The sequence below is a fragment of the Drosophila ananassae genome, unplaced genomic scaffold (assembly GCF_017639315.1).
Source record: "Drosophila ananassae strain 14024-0371.13 unplaced genomic scaffold, ASM1763931v2 tig00000108, whole genome shotgun sequence".
Lineage (NCBI taxonomy): Eukaryota > Metazoa > Arthropoda > Insecta > Diptera > Drosophilidae > Drosophila > Drosophila ananassae.
This window is the reverse complement of record NW_025319116.1, coordinates 90,001-108,829: the sequence shown is the minus strand read 5'-3', so window position 1 is coordinate 108,829 and position 18,829 is coordinate 90,001. Positions and strand designations below refer to the sequence as shown.

General features: G+C 43.3%; 1 pseudogene; it reads left to right on the top strand.

The window, feature by feature from the left end:
* Positions 1-162: 162 nt before the first annotated feature.
* On the top strand, positions 163-9,711 carry LOC116655488 (annotated as a pseudogene).
* Positions 9,712-18,829: the final 9,118 nt, after the last annotated feature.

The window sequence follows — 18,829 nt, the reverse complement described above, 5'->3', positions numbered from 1 at the left end:
CTTTTTTCAATTCAAATAATACTGAGAAATGTCTAGCATAAAAAATATGAAATATTTTTCATCTGGAATTGTCTCTTATTTAAAGATGCGAAAATTGAAAATACATCTAATATATTGTTCTTCATAAAATAAAGATATTGTAAATAATATTATTGCTTTATACAACCTCAACTCATATGGGACTACCCCCTGAATTTAAGCATATTAATTAGGGGAGGAAAAGAAACTAACAAGGATTTTCTTAGTAGCGGCGAGCGAAAAGAAATCAGTTCAGCACTAAGTCACTTTGTCTATATGGCAAATGTGAGATGCAGTGTATGGAGCGTCAATATTCTAGTATGAGAAATTAACGATTTAAGTCCTTCTTAAATGAGGCCATTTACCCATAGAGGGTGCCAGGCCCCTATAACGTTAATGATTACTAGATGATGTTTCCAAAGAGTCGTGTTGCTTGATAGTGCAGCACTAAGTGGGTGGTAAACTCCATCTAAAACTAAATATAACCATGAGACCGATAGTAAACAAGTACCGTGAGGGAAAGTTGAAAAGAACTCTGAATAGAGAGTTAAATAGTACGTGAAACTGCTTAGAGGTTAAGCCCGATGAACCTGAATATCCGTTATGGAAAATTCATCATTAAAGTTATAATATTTAAACAATATTATACAAATAATGTGCATTTTTTCCATATAAGGACATTGTAATCTATTAACATATTAAATTTATCATAAAATATGGCTTATAGTTTATTCAAATTATTATGCTTGCATTTTAACATAGAATAAATGTCATTAATTTGATAAAGTGTTGATAGACTAATAAGAATACAGTGCGTTAATTTTTCGGAATTATATAATGGCATAATTATCATTGATTTTTGTGTTTATTATAAGCACTTGTATGATTAACAATGCGAAAGATTCAGGATACCTTCGGGACCCGTCTTGAAACACGGACCAAGGAGTCTAACATATGTGCAAGTTATTGGGATATAAACCTAATAGCGTAATTAACTTGACTAATAATGGGATTAGTTTTTTAACTATTTTATAGCTAATTAACACAATCCCGGGGCGTTCTATATAGTTATGTATAATAATATTTATATTATTTATGCCTCTAACTGGAACGTACCTTGAGCAGATATGCTGTGACCCGAAAGATGGTGAACTATACTTGATCAGGTTGAAGTCAGGGGAAACCCTGATGGAAGACCGAAACAGTTCTGACGTGCAAATCGATTGTCAGAATTGAGTATAGGGGCGAAAGACCAATCGAACCATCTAGTAGCTGGTTCCTTCCGAAGTTTCCCTCAGGATAGCTGGTGCATTTTAATGTTATATAAAATAATCTTATCTGGTAAAGCGAATGATTAGAGGCCTTAGGGTCGAAACGATCTTAACCTATTCTCAAACTTTAAATGGGTAAGAACCTTAACTTTCTTGATATGAAGTTTAAGGTTATGATATATTGTGCCCAGTGGGCCACTTTTGGTAAGCAGAACTGGCGCTGTGGGATGAACCAAACGTAATGTTACGGTGCCCAAATTAACAACTCATGCAGAAACCATGAAAGGCGTTGGTTGCTTAAAACAGCAGGACGGTGATCATGGAAGTCGAAATCCGCTAAGGAGTGTGTAACAACTCACCTGCCGAAGCAACTAGCCCTTAAAATGGATGGCGCTTAAGTTGTATACCTATACATTACCGCTAAAGTAGATGATTTATATTACTTGTAATATAAATTTTGAAACTTTAGTGAGTAGGAAGGTACAATGGTATGCGTAGAAGTGTTTGGCGTAAGCCTGCATGGAGCTGCTATTGGTACAGATCTTGGTGGTAGTAGCAAATAATCGAATGAGACCTTGGAGGACTGAAGTGGAGAAGGGTTTCGTGTGAACAGTGGTTGATCACGAGTTAGTCGGTCCTAAGTTCAAGGCGAAAGCCGAAAATTTTCAAGTAAAAATAAAATTTACTATATGTAAAAATTATATACTTGAATAATTTTGAACGAAAGGGAATACGGTTCCAATTCCGTAACCTGTTGAGTATCCGTTTGTTATTAAATATGGGCCTCGTGCTCATCCTGGCAACAGGAACGACCATAAAGAAGCCGTCGAGAGATATCGGAAGAGTTTTCTTTTCTGTTTTATAGTCGTACTACCATGGAAGTCTTTCGCAGAGAGATATGGTAGATGGGCTAGAAGAGCATGACATATACTGTTGTGTCGATATTTTCTCCTCGGACCTTGAAAATTTATGGTGGGGATACGCAAACTTCTCAACAGGCCGTACCAATATCCGCAGCTGGTCTCCAAGGTGAAGAGTCTCTAGTCGATAGAATAATGTAGGTAAGGGAAGTCGGCAAATTAGATCCGTAACTTCGGGATAAGGATTGGCTCTGAAGATTGAGATAGTCGGGCTTGATTCGGAAACAATAATATGGTTTATGTGCTCGTTCTGGGTAAATAGAGTTTCGATCATTTATGGTTGTAACTTGTTCCCCGGATAGTTAGTTACGTATCCAATTGTGGAACTTTCTTGCTAAAATTTTTAAGAATACTAGTTGGGTCAAACCAATTAGTTCTTATTAATTATAACGATTATCAATTAACAATCAATTCAGAACTGGCACGGACTTGGGGAATCCGACTGTCTAATTAAAACAAAGCATTGTGATGGCCCTAGCGGGTGTTGACACAATGTGATTTCTGCCCAGTGCTCTGAATGTCAAAGTGAAGAAATTCAAGTAAGCGCGGGTCAACGGCGGGAGTAACTATGACTCTCTTAAGGTAGCCAAATGCCTCGTCATCTAATTAGTGACGCGCATGAATGGCTTAACGACGGACGTGTTTTGGAGTGCTCCGTAATTAAAGTCATTTTTCTCCGGTAATTCGGTGTCGCAGACGTTTGAATTTAGTGTTAAAATTCGCGTATTAATTACGCGAATCGAACAGTGCTATTTTCTCGTCGGGAAATTAAGTTTTTCTATTGAAAAACAGTGTTTTCGTTTTTGCACGTGTTGGCACGTGGTGGAAATTTTCCACAGATAAAGCTCGGTGAGTCTTCTGGTGTGAGCTTCAGTGCAAAGGTGTGTGTGAGAGTACTCAAGAGAGAGCTTGAGAGAGAGCTTTGAGGGTGCTCTCGCCCGTGCTTTTTGCTGAGCTTACGCGAGCTTTGGGAGTGTGCTTTCTTGTGCAAGCTTTGGTGCGTGCTTTTGCGCGCGCTTTAGTAAACACTTGGAGCATACTTTTGGGCTGCCTTTTTATTTGCATATTTTTGTTGCATATTTTTGGGGCCCCCATTTTCAGCACAGCTCCACTAGGCGGCGCCACTTGCCCCCGTAGAGGGCGACATGAGCGCCATGAGCGCTATGAGTGCGTTGTCGGAGAGCGAGCTCTCCGCAAGCAGCCGGGCAAGCAGTCGCGCAAGTAGTGCGATTGGTGCTGCACGGGGACGCCGTCGAGGACGCAAGTCCAAGGCGACGAGCCTCTCGGCGCCAACGCAGGCCAAGTTGTTGGCCGCTACTGGAGCGGACAGACCGGAGCCAGTTGGGGTGTTGGAGGAGTTGGCGCTCTCCTCGTTGGAGACGCCGGTGATGCCAGCTACCTCAGCTGTTGACGCCTCCGCCGCTACCTTTGCTGCCCCCGCTGTTGTTGCTGGAGTTGTTGCTGATGCTGCTGAGGCAGCCGCCGCTGTCGCCGCTGGTGCCCCCGCTGCCGTCCCGGAGCGATCTGCCGTCTCGATGCGCAGTCTCGACTGCATCATCAAGAATGGAGCTGACGGCGTAATGGAAGAAGCGGCCAGCATCAAGGAGACGTTTGTTTCCCTGGTGGTGGAGTCGCTTATGAACCCCCAGCAGGCTACTGCGCTGATGAGATGCATCAGCCGGTATGACGGGATCGTCCAGGCGCTCATGGTGCGCAACGCAGTGTTGGAGGAATCCAGCAAACTGCGAGCGGCGATGCCGCTGCCACCGCCGCCGGTTCAGATGCCATCGGTGCCGCAAGCTGTGGTCTCACGGCCACCCGTTGGGTATGCATCCGCATATCCCAGCCTGCCGGCACCTTCCGCAGCTCCCGTGCCCGCGCCGCGAAAACCACGCGATACGTGGTCGGCCGTGGTGATGAGCAAGGACCCGAAACTTTCGGGTAAAGAGGTTGCTGAAAAGGTGCGCCGGGAGATTGCTCCTTCGCTGGGAGTTCGCCTGCACGAGGTGAGAGGGCTTGCGCGTGGCGGTGCCATTATCCGCACCCCCTCGTCAGGTGAGATCAAGAGGGTCGTAGCCAGCAAGAAGTTCGGCGAGATTGGCCTCGAGGTCAAGCCGAACGCTGTGCAACGGCCCAAACTGGTAGTCCAGGATGTTGCTACCCAGATCGCTCCGGAGGAGTTTATGGCGGAGTTGTATGCCAACAACCTCCGAGAACACATCCCGGAGGCGGAGTTCCGCAAGGCTGTCCATCTGGACACCAAGCCTTGGACGGTTGCCGACGGAGCTACGGTGAGTGTCACGTTGGAGTGCGAACCCAAGGTGCTAGATCTGCTGGAAGGTGGGCGGATCTACATTAAGTGGTTCTCCTACCGATGCAGGGCCCTTGTGCGGACGTACGCGTGCCACAGGTGTGTTGGCTTCAACCACAAGGTGGCAGAGTGCAAGCAGAAGGACAATGTCTGCAGGCAATGCGGACAGTCCGGCCACAGTGCGCGCAGTTGCACCAATCCGGTGGACTGCCGGAATTGCCGATTCTACGGGCATCCCTCGGGGCACAGCATGCTGTCCCCGAGCTGTCCGGTGTATGCGGCGGTGCTAGCGAGGGTGAACTCTAGACATTAATGTTTAGGTTCATCCAAGCAAACTGTGGTCGAGGTCGGGCTGCGACTCTTGAGCTCGCAGTCCGCCTGAGGGAGTCCGGATGTCTGTTTGCACTGCTGCAGGAGCCATACGTTGGTAGCGGGACGAGTGATGTGCTGCCTGAAGGAATGAGGATATACACCGATCGGAGACAAAAGGCAGCCATCCTCGTGGATCACCAGGATGTCATCTGCATGCCGATGGAGCCACTTACCACCGACTACGGCGTATGCGTGAGTGTTAAAGGGAGTTTTGGCTCAATCTTCCTTTGCTCCGCATACTGCCAGTTCGACACCGAGCTAGAGCCGTACCTCAGGTACATGGATGCGGTCCTGCTGCAGGCCAGCAGAACCCCCGCAATCCTGGGACTCGACGCGAATGCAGCATCCCCCATGTGGTTTAGCAAACTCCCTCGGAACCCCGAGGGACATGCTAACTACAACCGGGGTGAGCTGCTGTCTGAGTGGATGCTGGAGAATGGAGCCGTTGCTCTCAACCAGCCCAGCCCGGTGTTCACGTTCGATACCTACCGTGCGCGTAGCGATATCGACGTGACAATTGTCAACGACGCAGCATCGATGTGGGCCACATTCGAGTGGAGAGTGGACGAGTGGGAGTTGAGTGACCATAACATTATCACTGTTGTGGTTACTCCAACGACTACGCGCGCAGTTGAGAGCCTAGCTCCTGTGCCGTCCTGGAACATCTCCAATGCTCGCTGGCAGTTGTTCGAACAGGAGATGGTGAGTCGGGCAGCCGATATTCCGGAAGACTTCTCACAGTCGTCGCTGGATCAACAAGTTTCGACCCTGCGCTGCATGGTCCACTATGCGTGTGACCTTGCGATGGGAAGGAGGACGCCGAGATCGCCTAGGAGAAGGAAGCCAGGTTGGTGGACCGCCAACCTGAACACGGCGAAACGCGAAGTCCGGAGACTTCGCCGCCGGTTTCAAAACGCTCGCCGTCGAGGAGACGACGATGCGGCTGAGCTGATTGTGGTCGCGCTGAGGCAAGCCTCAGACGACTACAAGAAGCTCATCCTAAGGGCGAAGGAGGACAGCTGGAGACGCTTCGTGGGAGAAAACGCACACGATCCCTGGGGGCGCGTCTACAAGATCTGCCGAGGACGCAGAAAGTGCACGGAGATTGGGTGCCTCCGCGTTGATGGCGAGCTGGTCACCGATTGGGGTGACTGTGCGCGAGTGCTCCTCCGTAACTTTTTCCCAGTTGCGGAGTCCGATGCACCGATTGCCGGAGCGGAGGAGGTCCCACCGGCCCTCGAGGAAGTAGAGGTTGATGCTTGTGTCGCCAGGTTGAAGAGCCGTCGCTCTCCCGGCATGGACGGCATCAATGGCACTATCTGCAAAGCAGTGTGGCGCGCCATACCTCAGTATCTGACGGCGCTTTATTCCCGTTGTATCCAGTCGGGTTACTTCCCCCGAGAGTGGAAGTGCCCACGTGTAGTGGCGCTACTCAAGGGGCCCGACAAGGATAGGTGCGAACCTTCGTCGTACCGTGGGATATGCCTGTTGCCAGTATTTGGCAAGGTGCTTGAGGCCATCATGGTTGATCGTGTGAGAGAAGTTCTTCCGGAAGGATGCAGATGGCAGTTTGGATTTCGCCAAGGACGATGTGTGGACGACGCTTGGAGGCACGTCAAGAGCAGTGTCGCTGCCAGCCCGGCACGATACGTGCTCGGCATCTTCGTCGACTTCAAGGGTGCGTTCGACAATGTCGAATGGAGTGCTGCACTGCGCCGGCTCGCCGACTTGGGATGCCGTGAGTTGAGCTTGTGGCAGAGCTTCTTCTCAGACAGAAGAGCAGTGATCCGAAGCAGTTCTGGAACTGTGAGTGTTCCAGTAACTAGAGGCTGCCCTCAGGGATCCATTAGTGGCCCATTCATTTGGGATCTGCTGATGGACGTCCTGCTGCGGCGCCTCCAGCCATACTGCGCTTTTAGCGCGTATGCGGATGACCTGCTCCTTCTTGTCGAAGGCAACTCCCGAGCCGTGCTGGAGGATAAAGGAGCGCAACTGATGTCCATCGTTGAAGCGTGGGGTACGGAAATCGGTGTTACCATTTCCACCAGCAAGACGGTGATTATGCTGCTGAAGGGAGCCCTCGCGCGCACCCCGTTGGTGAGATCTGCCGGAGCAAATCTCCCATATGTTCGCAGCTGCCGGTACCTTGGCATCACGGTCAGCGAGCGCATGAATTTCTTCATGCACATCGCATCGCTGCGTCAGCGAATGACCGGAGTCGTACAAGCATTGGCGCGTGTGCTGCGAGTCGACTGGGGATTCAGTCCTCGGGCCAGGCGGACCATTTATGCTGGACTCATGGTGCCTTGTGCACTATTTGGTGCCTCGGTGTGGTATGTCGTGACGACGAGGCAAGTTGTAGCTAGGAGGCGACTTCTTGCCTGCCAGAGGCTGATCCTTTTAGGATGCCTCCCGGTATGCCGTACAGTGTCAACCCTGGCACTGCAGGTGCTTGCTGGAGCCCCGCCTCTTGACTTGGCTGCTATGAAAATAGCCGTCAAGTACAAGTTGAAGCGTGGATACCCGTTGGAGGGGGACGACTGGCTCTATGGCGAGGACCTTTCAGGTCTGAGCTGGACGCAACGAGTCTCGCGGGTAGACGAATGCCTTCTGTCGGACTGGCAGAGCAGATGGGATGATGGTGATTCGCCTGGTCGGGTGACTCACAAGTTCATCCCAGATGCAGGGTTCGTCTATCGGAATCCGGATTTCGGGTTCTCCATGCGCGCGGGATTCTTGTTGACAGGGCACGGGTCGTTCAATGCATTTCTGCATAGAAGAGCCCTTAGCGATACTGCTGCATGCTCATGTGGCGATCCTAATGAGGACTGGGAACACATTTTATGTGCTTGCCCCCTTTATGCAGACTTGCGAGACCTCGATGGACTCGGTTTGCAGCACGTTGGCGGAACCTGGACGTTTGGAAGGATTTTGGAGAGCGGCGACAGGACCAGAAGACTCACGGAGTTTGCTGAGGAGGTGTTTCGGAGGAGGAGGGGCTTGCAGTAGCCCATTTTTCTCGCCGTGTGGTAGCGGCGTAGAATACTGCCACAGCCCCCCATAGCTTGTCGTAGGAGGCGACTAATATGGCAAGGTTCCCCATCCGAGCTTGTCGGAGCTAAAGGGGTGGGTCACCGAGCCCACAAACTTCGGTACCACGGGTTGGATAGTGTCCAAGCACTACCATTTGAGGTAGGCCCCCTTGTGGGAGTATCGTGGTGGCTGTGGTTGATACCCAAATCGCGGGTAGAGTCCTCGGACTCGACGTGGAGTTGCGTTATACAACTCGGGCGCTGTGACCCATAGATCAGTAGAGGTGATAGATACACTTCGCTCCTCACCAAGGGGAAGTATTCTGTCCGACTCGCAGATACTTAAATTGGTACCGGGCTAGTTGCTATGTATTTGCTATAGCTTCTATTCCGGGGCGTTGGCAGGCGTACCATCCGTGCCCATGCACTATATGCCTACTCGTAGGTATATTCGAGTGCCGTGGTTGTAATCCCTTCAGTGTGGAACACGCCACGTTAAACAAGATCGGAGAGATCCGAGACATACACCTGTCCCTATCTACTATCTAGCGAAACCACAGCCAAGGGAACGGGCTTGGAATAATTAGCGGGGAAAGAAGACCCTTTTGAGCTTGACTCTAATCTGGCAGTGTAAGGAGACATAAGAGGTGTAGAATAAGTGGGAGATATTAGACTTCGGTTTGGTATCGCCAATGAAATACCACTACTCTTATTGTTTCCTTACTTACTTGATTAAATGGAACGTGTATCATTTCCTAGCCATTATACGGATATATTTATTATATCTTATGGTATTGGGTTTTGATGCAAGCTTCTTGATCAAAGTATCACGAGTTTGTTATATAATCGCAAACAAATTCTTTAATGAGAGATGCATTTACTGTATTATTGATTTGAAAATTTGGTATAACTCCAATTACTCAGGTATGATCCAATTCAAGGACATTGCCAGGTAGGGAGTTTGACTGGGGCGGTACATCTCTCAAATAATAACGGAGGTGTCCCAAGGCCAGCTCAGTGCGGACAGAAACCACACATAGAGCAAAAGGGCAAATGCTGACTTGATCTCGGTGTTCAGTACACACAGGGACAGCAAAAGCTCGGCCTATCGATCCTTTTGGTTTAAAGAGTTTTTAACAAGAGGTGTCAGAAAAGTTACCATAGGGATAACTGGCTTGTGGCGGCCAAGCGTTCATAGCGACGTCGCTTTTTGATCCTTCGATGTCGGCTCTTCCTATCATTGTGAAGCAAAATTCACCAAGCGTTGGATTGTTCACCCATGCAAGGGAACGTGAGCTGGGTTTAGACCGTCGTGAGACAGGTTAGTTTTACCCTACTAATGACAAAACGTTGTTGCGACAGCATTCCTGCGTAGTACGAGAGGAACCGCAGGTACGGACCAATGGCACAATACTTGTTCGAGCGAACAGTGGTATGACGCTACGTCCGTTGGATTATGCCTGAACGCCTCTAAGGTCGTATCCGTGCTGGACTGCAATGATAAATAAGGGGCAATTTGCATTGTATGGCTTCTAAACCATTTAAAGTTTATTATTTATATTTTAAACGACAATGGATGTGATGCCAATGTAATTTGTAACATAGTAAATTGGGAGGATCTTTGATCACCTGGTGCCATGCTAGTTACATATGAAAACATTATTTAATACAATGACAAAGCCTAGAATCAATTGTAAACGACTTTTGTAACGGGCAAGGTGTTGTAAGTGGTTGAGCAGCTGCCATACTGCGATCCACTGAAGCTTATCCTTTGCTTGATGATTCGAAAATATATACACAAAGTGTTGTATATATATATTAATTATATATATTTTTTTTTAAATATATTTATTTATATATATATATATAACGCAGTGTGTATTGCACAGCGTTCGAGCGCTACAGGTAGCCAAATGCATCGTCATCTTATTAGTGACGCGCAAATATAAAATGTTGACAAGATGAATATGATATAAAAATATCATATATATAAAATGAAAAAAAAAAATTTTTTCATCAAAGTATAAGTCCGTAATATACGGACGGCGGGAGTTGTAATAACTTTTGCCTGGTAGCCCTTTGACTCGTCATCATATTAGTGACGCGCATGATTCAATTCATGAGATTCCTACTGTCCCTATCTAAACTTTTTTAAAAATATTAAAAATTTTTCCAAGTACAAAAATTTATGAATGGATTTGAATATACAAAATGTTAACACGATAATATTAATGTCTCTGCTGTATTGATAATATTAATATAATATTAAATCATCATATATATAAAATGAAAAAAAAAATTTTTTTTCATCAAAGTATAAGTCCGTAATATACGGACGGCGGGAGTTGTAATAACTTTTGCCAGGTAGCCCTTTGACTCGTCATCATATTAGTGACGCGCATGATTCAATTCATGAGATTCCTACTGTCCCTATCTAAACTTTTTTAAAAATATTAAAAATTTTTCCAAGTACAAAAATTTATGAATGGATTTGAATATACAAAATGTTAACACGATAATAATAATGTCTCTGCTGTATTGATAATATTAATATAATATTAAATCAACATATATATAAAATGAAAAAAAAAAATTTTTTTCATCAAAGTATAAGTCCGTAATATACGGACGGCGGGAGTTGTAATAACTTTTGCCAGGTAGCCCTTTGACTCGTCATCATATTAGTGACGCGCATGATTCAATTCATGAGATTCCTACTGTCCCTATCTAAACTTTTTTAAAAATATTAAAAATTTTTCCAAGTACAAAAATTTATGAATGGATTTGAATATACAAAATGTTAACACGATAATATTAATGTCTCTGCTGTATTGATAATATTAATATAATATTAAATCATCATATATATAAAATGAAAAAAAAAATTTTTTTTCATAAAAGTATAAGTCCGTAATATACGGACGGCGGGAGTTGTAATAACTTTTGCCTGATAGCCCTTTGACTCGTCATCATATTAGTGACGCGCATGATTCAATTCATGAGATTCCTACTGTCCCTATTTAAACTTTTTTTAAAAATAAAAATCAAAATAAAACTTTTCCAAATAACGAATATTAAAATATTTTTATATGGATATGAAAATATTAAAATATTTTTATATGGATATGAAAATATTAAAATATTTTTATATGGATATGAAAATATTAAAATATTTTTATATGGATATGAAAATATTAAAATATTTTTATATGGATATGAAAATATTAAAATATTTTTATATGGATATGAAAATACGTAGTATAAAAAATACCACATTTTACGAAAGCGTAGTCAAAAAGGTATATATGGTAGGTGGTGTCAGCCTACCTATATAATATATGAAATATATTATATTAAATATATTAAACATTATTATATCGATATGAGCTAATATTGATATAAGTCCGCTATTTATATGAAAATAAAGAAATTATATGAATATAGAAATAATATTCATCAAATACTAAATATTAAAATATTTTTATATGGATATGAAAATATTAAAATATGGATATCTATCCGTAGTACAAAAAATACCACAATTTACGAAAGCGTAGTCAAAAAGGTATATATGGTAGGTGGTGTCAGCCTACCTATATAATATATGAAATATATTATATTAAATATATTAAACATTATTATATCGATATGAGCTAATATTGATATAAGTCCGCTATTTATATGAAAATAAAGAAATTATATGAATATAGAAATAATATTCATCAAATACTAAATATTAAAATATTTTTATATGGATATGAAAATATTAAAATATGGATATCTATCCGTAGTACAAAAAATACCACAATTTACGAAAGCGTAGTCAAAAAGGTATATATTTTTTTTTTTATTTATTATCAATCATTAGTTATATTTAAGATCTGTCCGCAGTTATGGACAATAATTAAATTTTATAATGGTACCTTAACTTAGTGGAATATTGAGTAGTACAATGTTTGCTTATCCTGGGAAGCTAATTTTAACAGTTAACCTTAGCGATAAAAAGTTGAGAATTCAAGTTATTTGTTTGCCATGAAATTAAATTTTCTTGTCTTAACCTTGACGTTGGAAATAGAATTTTACATGTAATAGCAAGCCTACGAAATTAATTCTAAAGTGTAAGCAGTAATAATCCTAGGAAATTTAACTTAATTATCTGAGCCTTATCTAGATGTGATAGAGGATTCGGATGTCGGGTCCTTTAGTGGGCTTTAATAGAACATCAGCTGCCGCTTAGTCCTGTTCGCCTGAGTGGCAAAGGTCCAGTGGGTGGGTCCGTTTCAGCCTCCTTGTGGTGTAGCTGTTGTCCAGGAGATTGATGGCCTCTGGGTTAGGATGTCGGTCAAGCCTTTCCACGTACCTTTTGGCGAATCGCTGAACTTCTGCGCTCACAGATGGGACTCCCAGTTGGGCGTGGATTGTCGCGTTGTCGTGGAACGGATGAGCTCCAGTTAGAGTTCTTAGGGCCCTGTTTTGGGCGAGCTGGATGACCCTTCGGTTGCTTGGACACGCCGTCCCCCACAACTGAATGCCATAGGTCCAGACTGGCTTGACTATGGTCTTGTATATGAGGAGCTTAACCCCTAGCTTCAGCCTGGACCTCCTTCCAATCAGCCAATAAAGCTGACGTAGCTTGTCCTGGAGTTGCTTTCGTTTGCGCATCAAGTGGGTTCTCCAAGTGAGCCTTCTGTCCAGGGTCATACCCAGATATTTAGGTGTAGGGCTTGCTGGAATTGGAGTGCCTCCAAGACTGACTCCAGGACAGTCGCCTCTTCTAAGTGTGAACGTCGTTTGGGCTGATTTCTCGTGGTTAACGACAATATTCCACCTTCGAAGCCACGGGTCGAGTATGTCCAGCTGTCGTTGGAGACATGCAGAAGCCTCCTCCGGCGAGGTTGCGGAGGCCAGAAAAGCCGTGTCGTCTGCATATGTCGCGGCTAGAAGGCCCTCCTCTTCAGTGACAGGCATGTCGGCTGTGTAGAGGGTGTACAGTATGGGGCCAAGTACACTGCCTTGCGGAACTCCAGCTTCTATGGGCCTGTACTCAGATCTTGCATCTCCGCTTCTGACCCTGAACTTCCTATCTGTCAGGTACGAGTTGAGGAACTCATAGTACTTTTGTGGCAGGTTCCTTTTGAGTTTCTCTCTCAGTCCAGGGTGCCAGACTCTATCAAACGCCTGCTTGACATCGAGGAAGACAGCACAACAGTAATGTTTTTCTTCCAAGCTGTCCAGGATTTTTGCCACGATCCTATGGCATTGCTCGGGGGTGGAGTGGGAGCGCCTGAAACCAAACTGGTGATCTGGGATCAAACCAGCCTCGTCCAGTACTGTCTGCAATCTACGCAAAAATACTCTCTCGAGTATTTTGGAGATTACAGACAGTAAACTAATCGGCCTGTATGAGGCGGGATTAGTTTCAGGCTTTCCAGGTTTGGGGATCAGGATGACCTCCGCCTGTTTCCAGCAAGTGGGGAAGTGTCCATTCTCAAGGCACGCATTGTATATCCTAGTGAGTCTCCTTATGCCTGAAGGTGGGAGAAGCTTGACAGCGAGTGCCTCTATCCCGTCTGCACCCGGAGATTTTTTGGTGTTGAGACCTATCACTTCCTCCTTGATCTCTTCCTCCGAGACAGGCTCCAGCTGCCTAAGGTCGGTGTGTGGTAGGGCCAGTACGAAGTCCGTTTCTGCTCTGTCCTCTTCCGTGCACATGCTGAAGGGTTTGAAGGCTGCCTCTAGGTGTTCAGCAAATGCATCGGCCCTTTCCTGATCTGAACGACACCATCCACCGTCTGATTTTCTAATCTGGGCCACTCTTTGCTTGGGACGCTTTATATGCCGAGTCAGTTGCCACAAATTGTGTTGAGGGTCCCCAGGTTCGACCTGTCGCAGGTATTCTTCAAATGCGCAAGTCCGCAACCTCTGCAGCAGCCTCTTTAGTTTTTTGGTTGCGCGATTGAAGGCTGTTTTATCGCTCGGGTACCTGGTTCTGAACCAATTCCTTCTCCGTCGTCTCTTCTCAATGAGTAGTGCAGCCACTTCAGGAGACCACAGGTGTAGGTGCCTCTGCAGCTTCCTGTTGTTGCATGGAGCCCTCGGAGTTGCGATAAAGGCAGCGTTGTGCATCTCCTGAGTGAGATTCACAACAGCCTGGTCGATGCCAGCACCCGTTCTAAGGTCTGGCTGTGTGTTCTCTAGGGCGTTCTCCATCCACTCGGAGTAGCTCTCGATGTTTGTGCGAGGTCTTATCATCCTGAGTCGGGTGACTTTCTTCTCCACAGGGGTGTTAATGTGGAGTTCCACCGCACTGTGATCAGAGAAGAGATCTCCATTTGCCGAGCAGGCAATGGAGTCCGGATGGATTCCATGGGAGATTGCAAAGTCTAGAAGGTCCGGCAGCTTTTGGGGGTCTGTGGGCCAGTACGTGGGCTCTCCAGTTGAATGGCAGTTATAGGCTCTGCGCTGGATGCATTTGAACAGTGCAGAACCTTTAGGGTTACTCACTCTCGAGCCCCACCAAGGATGCTTGGCGTTGAGGTCTCCTGCGAGGATGAATTTGTCGCCCATATCACTCAGCAGGAGGTCAAACTGACCTTCCGAGACGCTCTGTTTTGGAGGTATATACGCAGCCGCAATAGTGAGCTTACCCAATGGAGTGGAGACAGCAATTCTGGCGCACTGGACCCAGTCTTCCTTCAGTGTTGCTATCTCGCTGTAGTCAATGCTGGCCTTGACTATGATCGCCGCTCCTCCGTGTCCTCTACCGCTAGGATGGTCTGCATTTATGACGTCATAGCCGTGCAATTGCAGGTATGACTTTTGGGTGAAGTGGGTTTCTGTTATGAGTAGTATGTCAATGCATTGAGTGTGGATAAAATGCTCCACCTCAAGCCTGTTTTGGACAAGTCCGTTTGCGTTCCAGAAGGCTACGTGCAGGCCTATTTGCTGCATACCTGAGAGAGGATGGAGCTCATCATAGCCGTCATACGCTCGAACATTTTGTCCATTACTCTCTCGAGAAGGTTTTCCACCCTCGTCATAAATGCCGCCAACTGGTCTGCCTGTGGCATCTCCTGTGCTGTCGTTGGTGTCTGTGAAGGCCAGGCTCCTCCTTTGGCTATGTCAGCGTAGCTTCTGGACTTGGTATCTGCGATTGGGTATTTCTGTGCAGGTGGGTACGCTAAGCGGCGTGGTTGAGCTGGGGGCGATCCCTTAGGAGCCATGCTGGCCTTGGCTTTCTTATAAGCCGGGCATCCTTTGTACGACGCCGGATGGGCCCCATGACAGTGCACGCATTTAGCTGCCTCTTCCCTTGTCTTCCTACACTCACTCGTGCTGTGGTGATCACCACATTTGACACAGCGATGCTGCAGCTTGCAGTATCGCTGACTGTGCCCAAAACCTTGGCACCTGTAGCACTGCGGCACGTCGTGGAATTTGCGAGGAGGTTCGACCGTGACCACAGAGTGGCACACTCTCTTAACACTAAATACCTCCTTGTTGTTGCTGGATGGCTCCAGGTTAACGAAGAAGATCGATAGCGGTGTCTTAGATATGTGCCCTACAGCATTGCGCACATCTCGGACCACATGTCCTTGTCGCCGGAAGTCCTCCTTAATGTCAACCAGGTCTGTGGTATGATGCAGACCTTTTACCACGACTTTATACGCTCTGTCTTCCTTGTGCTGGAAGGTATAGTACCTTTTCTCGGCACTGTCGAGGTGGGACTTTAGGGCAGAGTACGACTCTTTGTCTGGCATCATCACCCTCACCTGGTTGTCCCTAGCGGCTTTGTAGGAAAAATCCTTCTTTTTTCCCACAATGCCCTCGATGGAGGAAATTAGGGCCGCGATGTTTGTGACATCTGGGATGTAGATCGGTGGTGGCTTGATCTCCTTTGGGATTTTCTGGGGAGCCTCGTCCTTCTTGGTATTCCTTGGCAGTATATCCATGTCGTCATCAAGGTCAGTGTCGTTGTCGTCATCATCTTCGGATAGAAGGGCAAATGAATTGCTCTTCAGCCTGGCCATTAGTGCAGCTCTGGCTGCCTCGCTGGTGCTGGGTTTGTCATCGTCCACTTTCTTGGCTGGTTTACGCTTTATTTCTCCTGGCTCGGAGTCGCTGGACACATTGCTAATTGGCTCTGTGGAGTTTGCCTTTTTCCTAGGCGGCTTCGCTTTTGGAGAACGGGGGGCCGCTTGCCAGTTCATGATTATGATGAGTTGCCGCGAATTTGGGTTTTAAAAGGGCCCAAATTCGCGCCAAGCTTTCCAAAGTTTGGAGAGCTTATAAAGTTCTTTAAAGTTCTAAGCTTTGGGAGGTTCGGAACTCCGCTAAGCTTGCAGCGGTTCGTGTCTTTACTAAAGCTTAAAGCTTAAAAGCTTGAAAGCTTTAAACTTTAGGCTTTAAGCTTGAAAGCTTCAATAAGCTTGGTAATTTTCCACGCACGTGGTTATTTTTGCGCACAGAAAATTGCGATTTTTCACAAAACTACGAGTGTCACTGTCACTATTTTGTTTGCACTATATTGTATTTAGGCTCCCACGCGGGGGGCACTAAATTCCGTCTCTGTCGGTAAGGTTTTTGCGGTTTTATACGGTTCTCACACGGAGCACACACGGAGGCACGTCTGTTCGCTTCAGAAGCTCGATCGCGACTAAAAAAAAAAAAGGTATATATGGTAGGTGGTGTCAGCCTACCTATATAATATATGAAATATATTATATTAAATATATTAAACATTATTATATCGATATGAGCTAATATTGATATAAGTCCGCTATTTATATGAAAATAAAGAAATTATATGAATATAGAAATAATATTCATCAAATACTAAATATTAAAATATTTTTATATGGATATGAAAATATTAAAATATGGATATCTATCCGTAGTACAAAAAATACCACAATTTACGAAAGCGTAGTCAAAAAGGTATATATGGTAGGTGGTGTCAGCCTACCTATATAATATATGAAATATATTATATTAAATATATTAAACATTATTATATCGATATGAGCTAATATTGATATAAGTCCGCTATTTATATGAAAATAAAGAAATTATATGAATATAGAAATAATATTCATCAAATATTAAATATAAAAATATTTTTATATGGATATGAAAATATTCATATATATACGACATATATGAAAATATATGAAGTATATGAGAAATTTGACGGAGGGAGAAAATGTATAGATAAATGACCGGTTTTACGTAAGCTGTGTCAAAAAGGTATATATGGTAGGTGGTGTCGGCCTACCTATATAATATACAATTATATATTATATTTGTATAAATTATATTATTAAGATAATATAGTTGAAACGTAAGTGTTATATTAATATTTCATTAATATGACAAGTTTCCAAATATTATCGTTAAACTCTGGAGCTTTTAAGTAAGCTGTGTCAAAAAGGTATATATGGTAGGTGGTGTCGGCCTACCTATATAATATATTAAATATATTATATAAAATATTAAATTGAAAATATTAAAATATTTTCATATGGAAATGAATATATATTGAAATGAATGTTTTAGTATATATAAGTCATATAAATGATAAAAGTATTCTGATGAGTATTTTTAGGTGAGAGGGAGAAGATATATAAATACCACACTTTACGAAAGCGTAGTCAAAAAGATATATATGGTAGGTGGTGTCGGCCTGCCTATATAATATTAATATTAAAATTTATATTATATGGATATATTTAAAATACCAAAATGAATGCTTTTAAGTGAGGGGGAGAAGATATATAAATACCACACTTTACGAAAGCGTAGTCAAAAAGATATATATGGTAGGTGGTGTCGGCCTGCCTATATAATATTAATATTAAAATTTATATTATATGGATATATTTAAAATACCAAAATGAATGCTTTTAAGTGAGGGGGAGAAGATATATAAATACCACACTTTACGAAAGCGTAGTCAAAAAGATATATATGGTAGGTGGTGTCGGCCTGCCTGTATAATATTAATATTAAAATTTATATTATATGAATATATTTAAAATACCAAAATGAATGCTTTTAAGTGAGGGGGAGAAGATATTTAAATACCACACTTTACGAAAGCGTAGTCAAAAAGGTATATATGGTAGGTGGTGTCAGCCTACCTATATAATATACAATTTTATATTATATTTATATAAATTATATTATTAAGATAATATAGTTGAAACGTAAGTGTTATATTAATATTTCATTAATTTGACAAGTTTCCGAATATTATCGTTAAACTCTGGAGCTAGGTTAGTAAAAAGTTACTTTTTCTTTCCTAGCGTCTATATGAAGTTATATTAAATTTTATTTAATTTAATTTTCATATGTGTATATGATGATGATATTATTATATATTATTATTATATGCATACATATTAAACAAAATATATATTAAAATATTAAAACTTTTGAATATGTAAGTGCTTAGTTTTATATCATATAAAACTAAACTAATTTACAAAGAAATTAAATTTTAAATTTATTATCAAATTACAATTGTTATAATATTATTATAATATTAAACAAATATATATATGTGAATATATACAAATTGTTGTATGTGAATATAAAAAGATATTTTAGAATTAAATATATGCATAATATGTAATATATTAAATAAAGGCTAAAAACAATAGAGTAGCAATTATACCATGTAAAAAGACCACACAATGTTTTTAATAAACAAAAGAAAAACCCGGTTACACGTCCCAGCCGGGTTTAAGAAAGCCAAAATTAAAATATATATAAATATTCTATATATATTTATTTTATAAAGAACGAATATTGAATGCCATTTAATAATTGGCCAAATTCGTTATTAATATAATATATACAAATATTTGCAATATTTATTTTCTAAATATCAAAATGAAAATAATA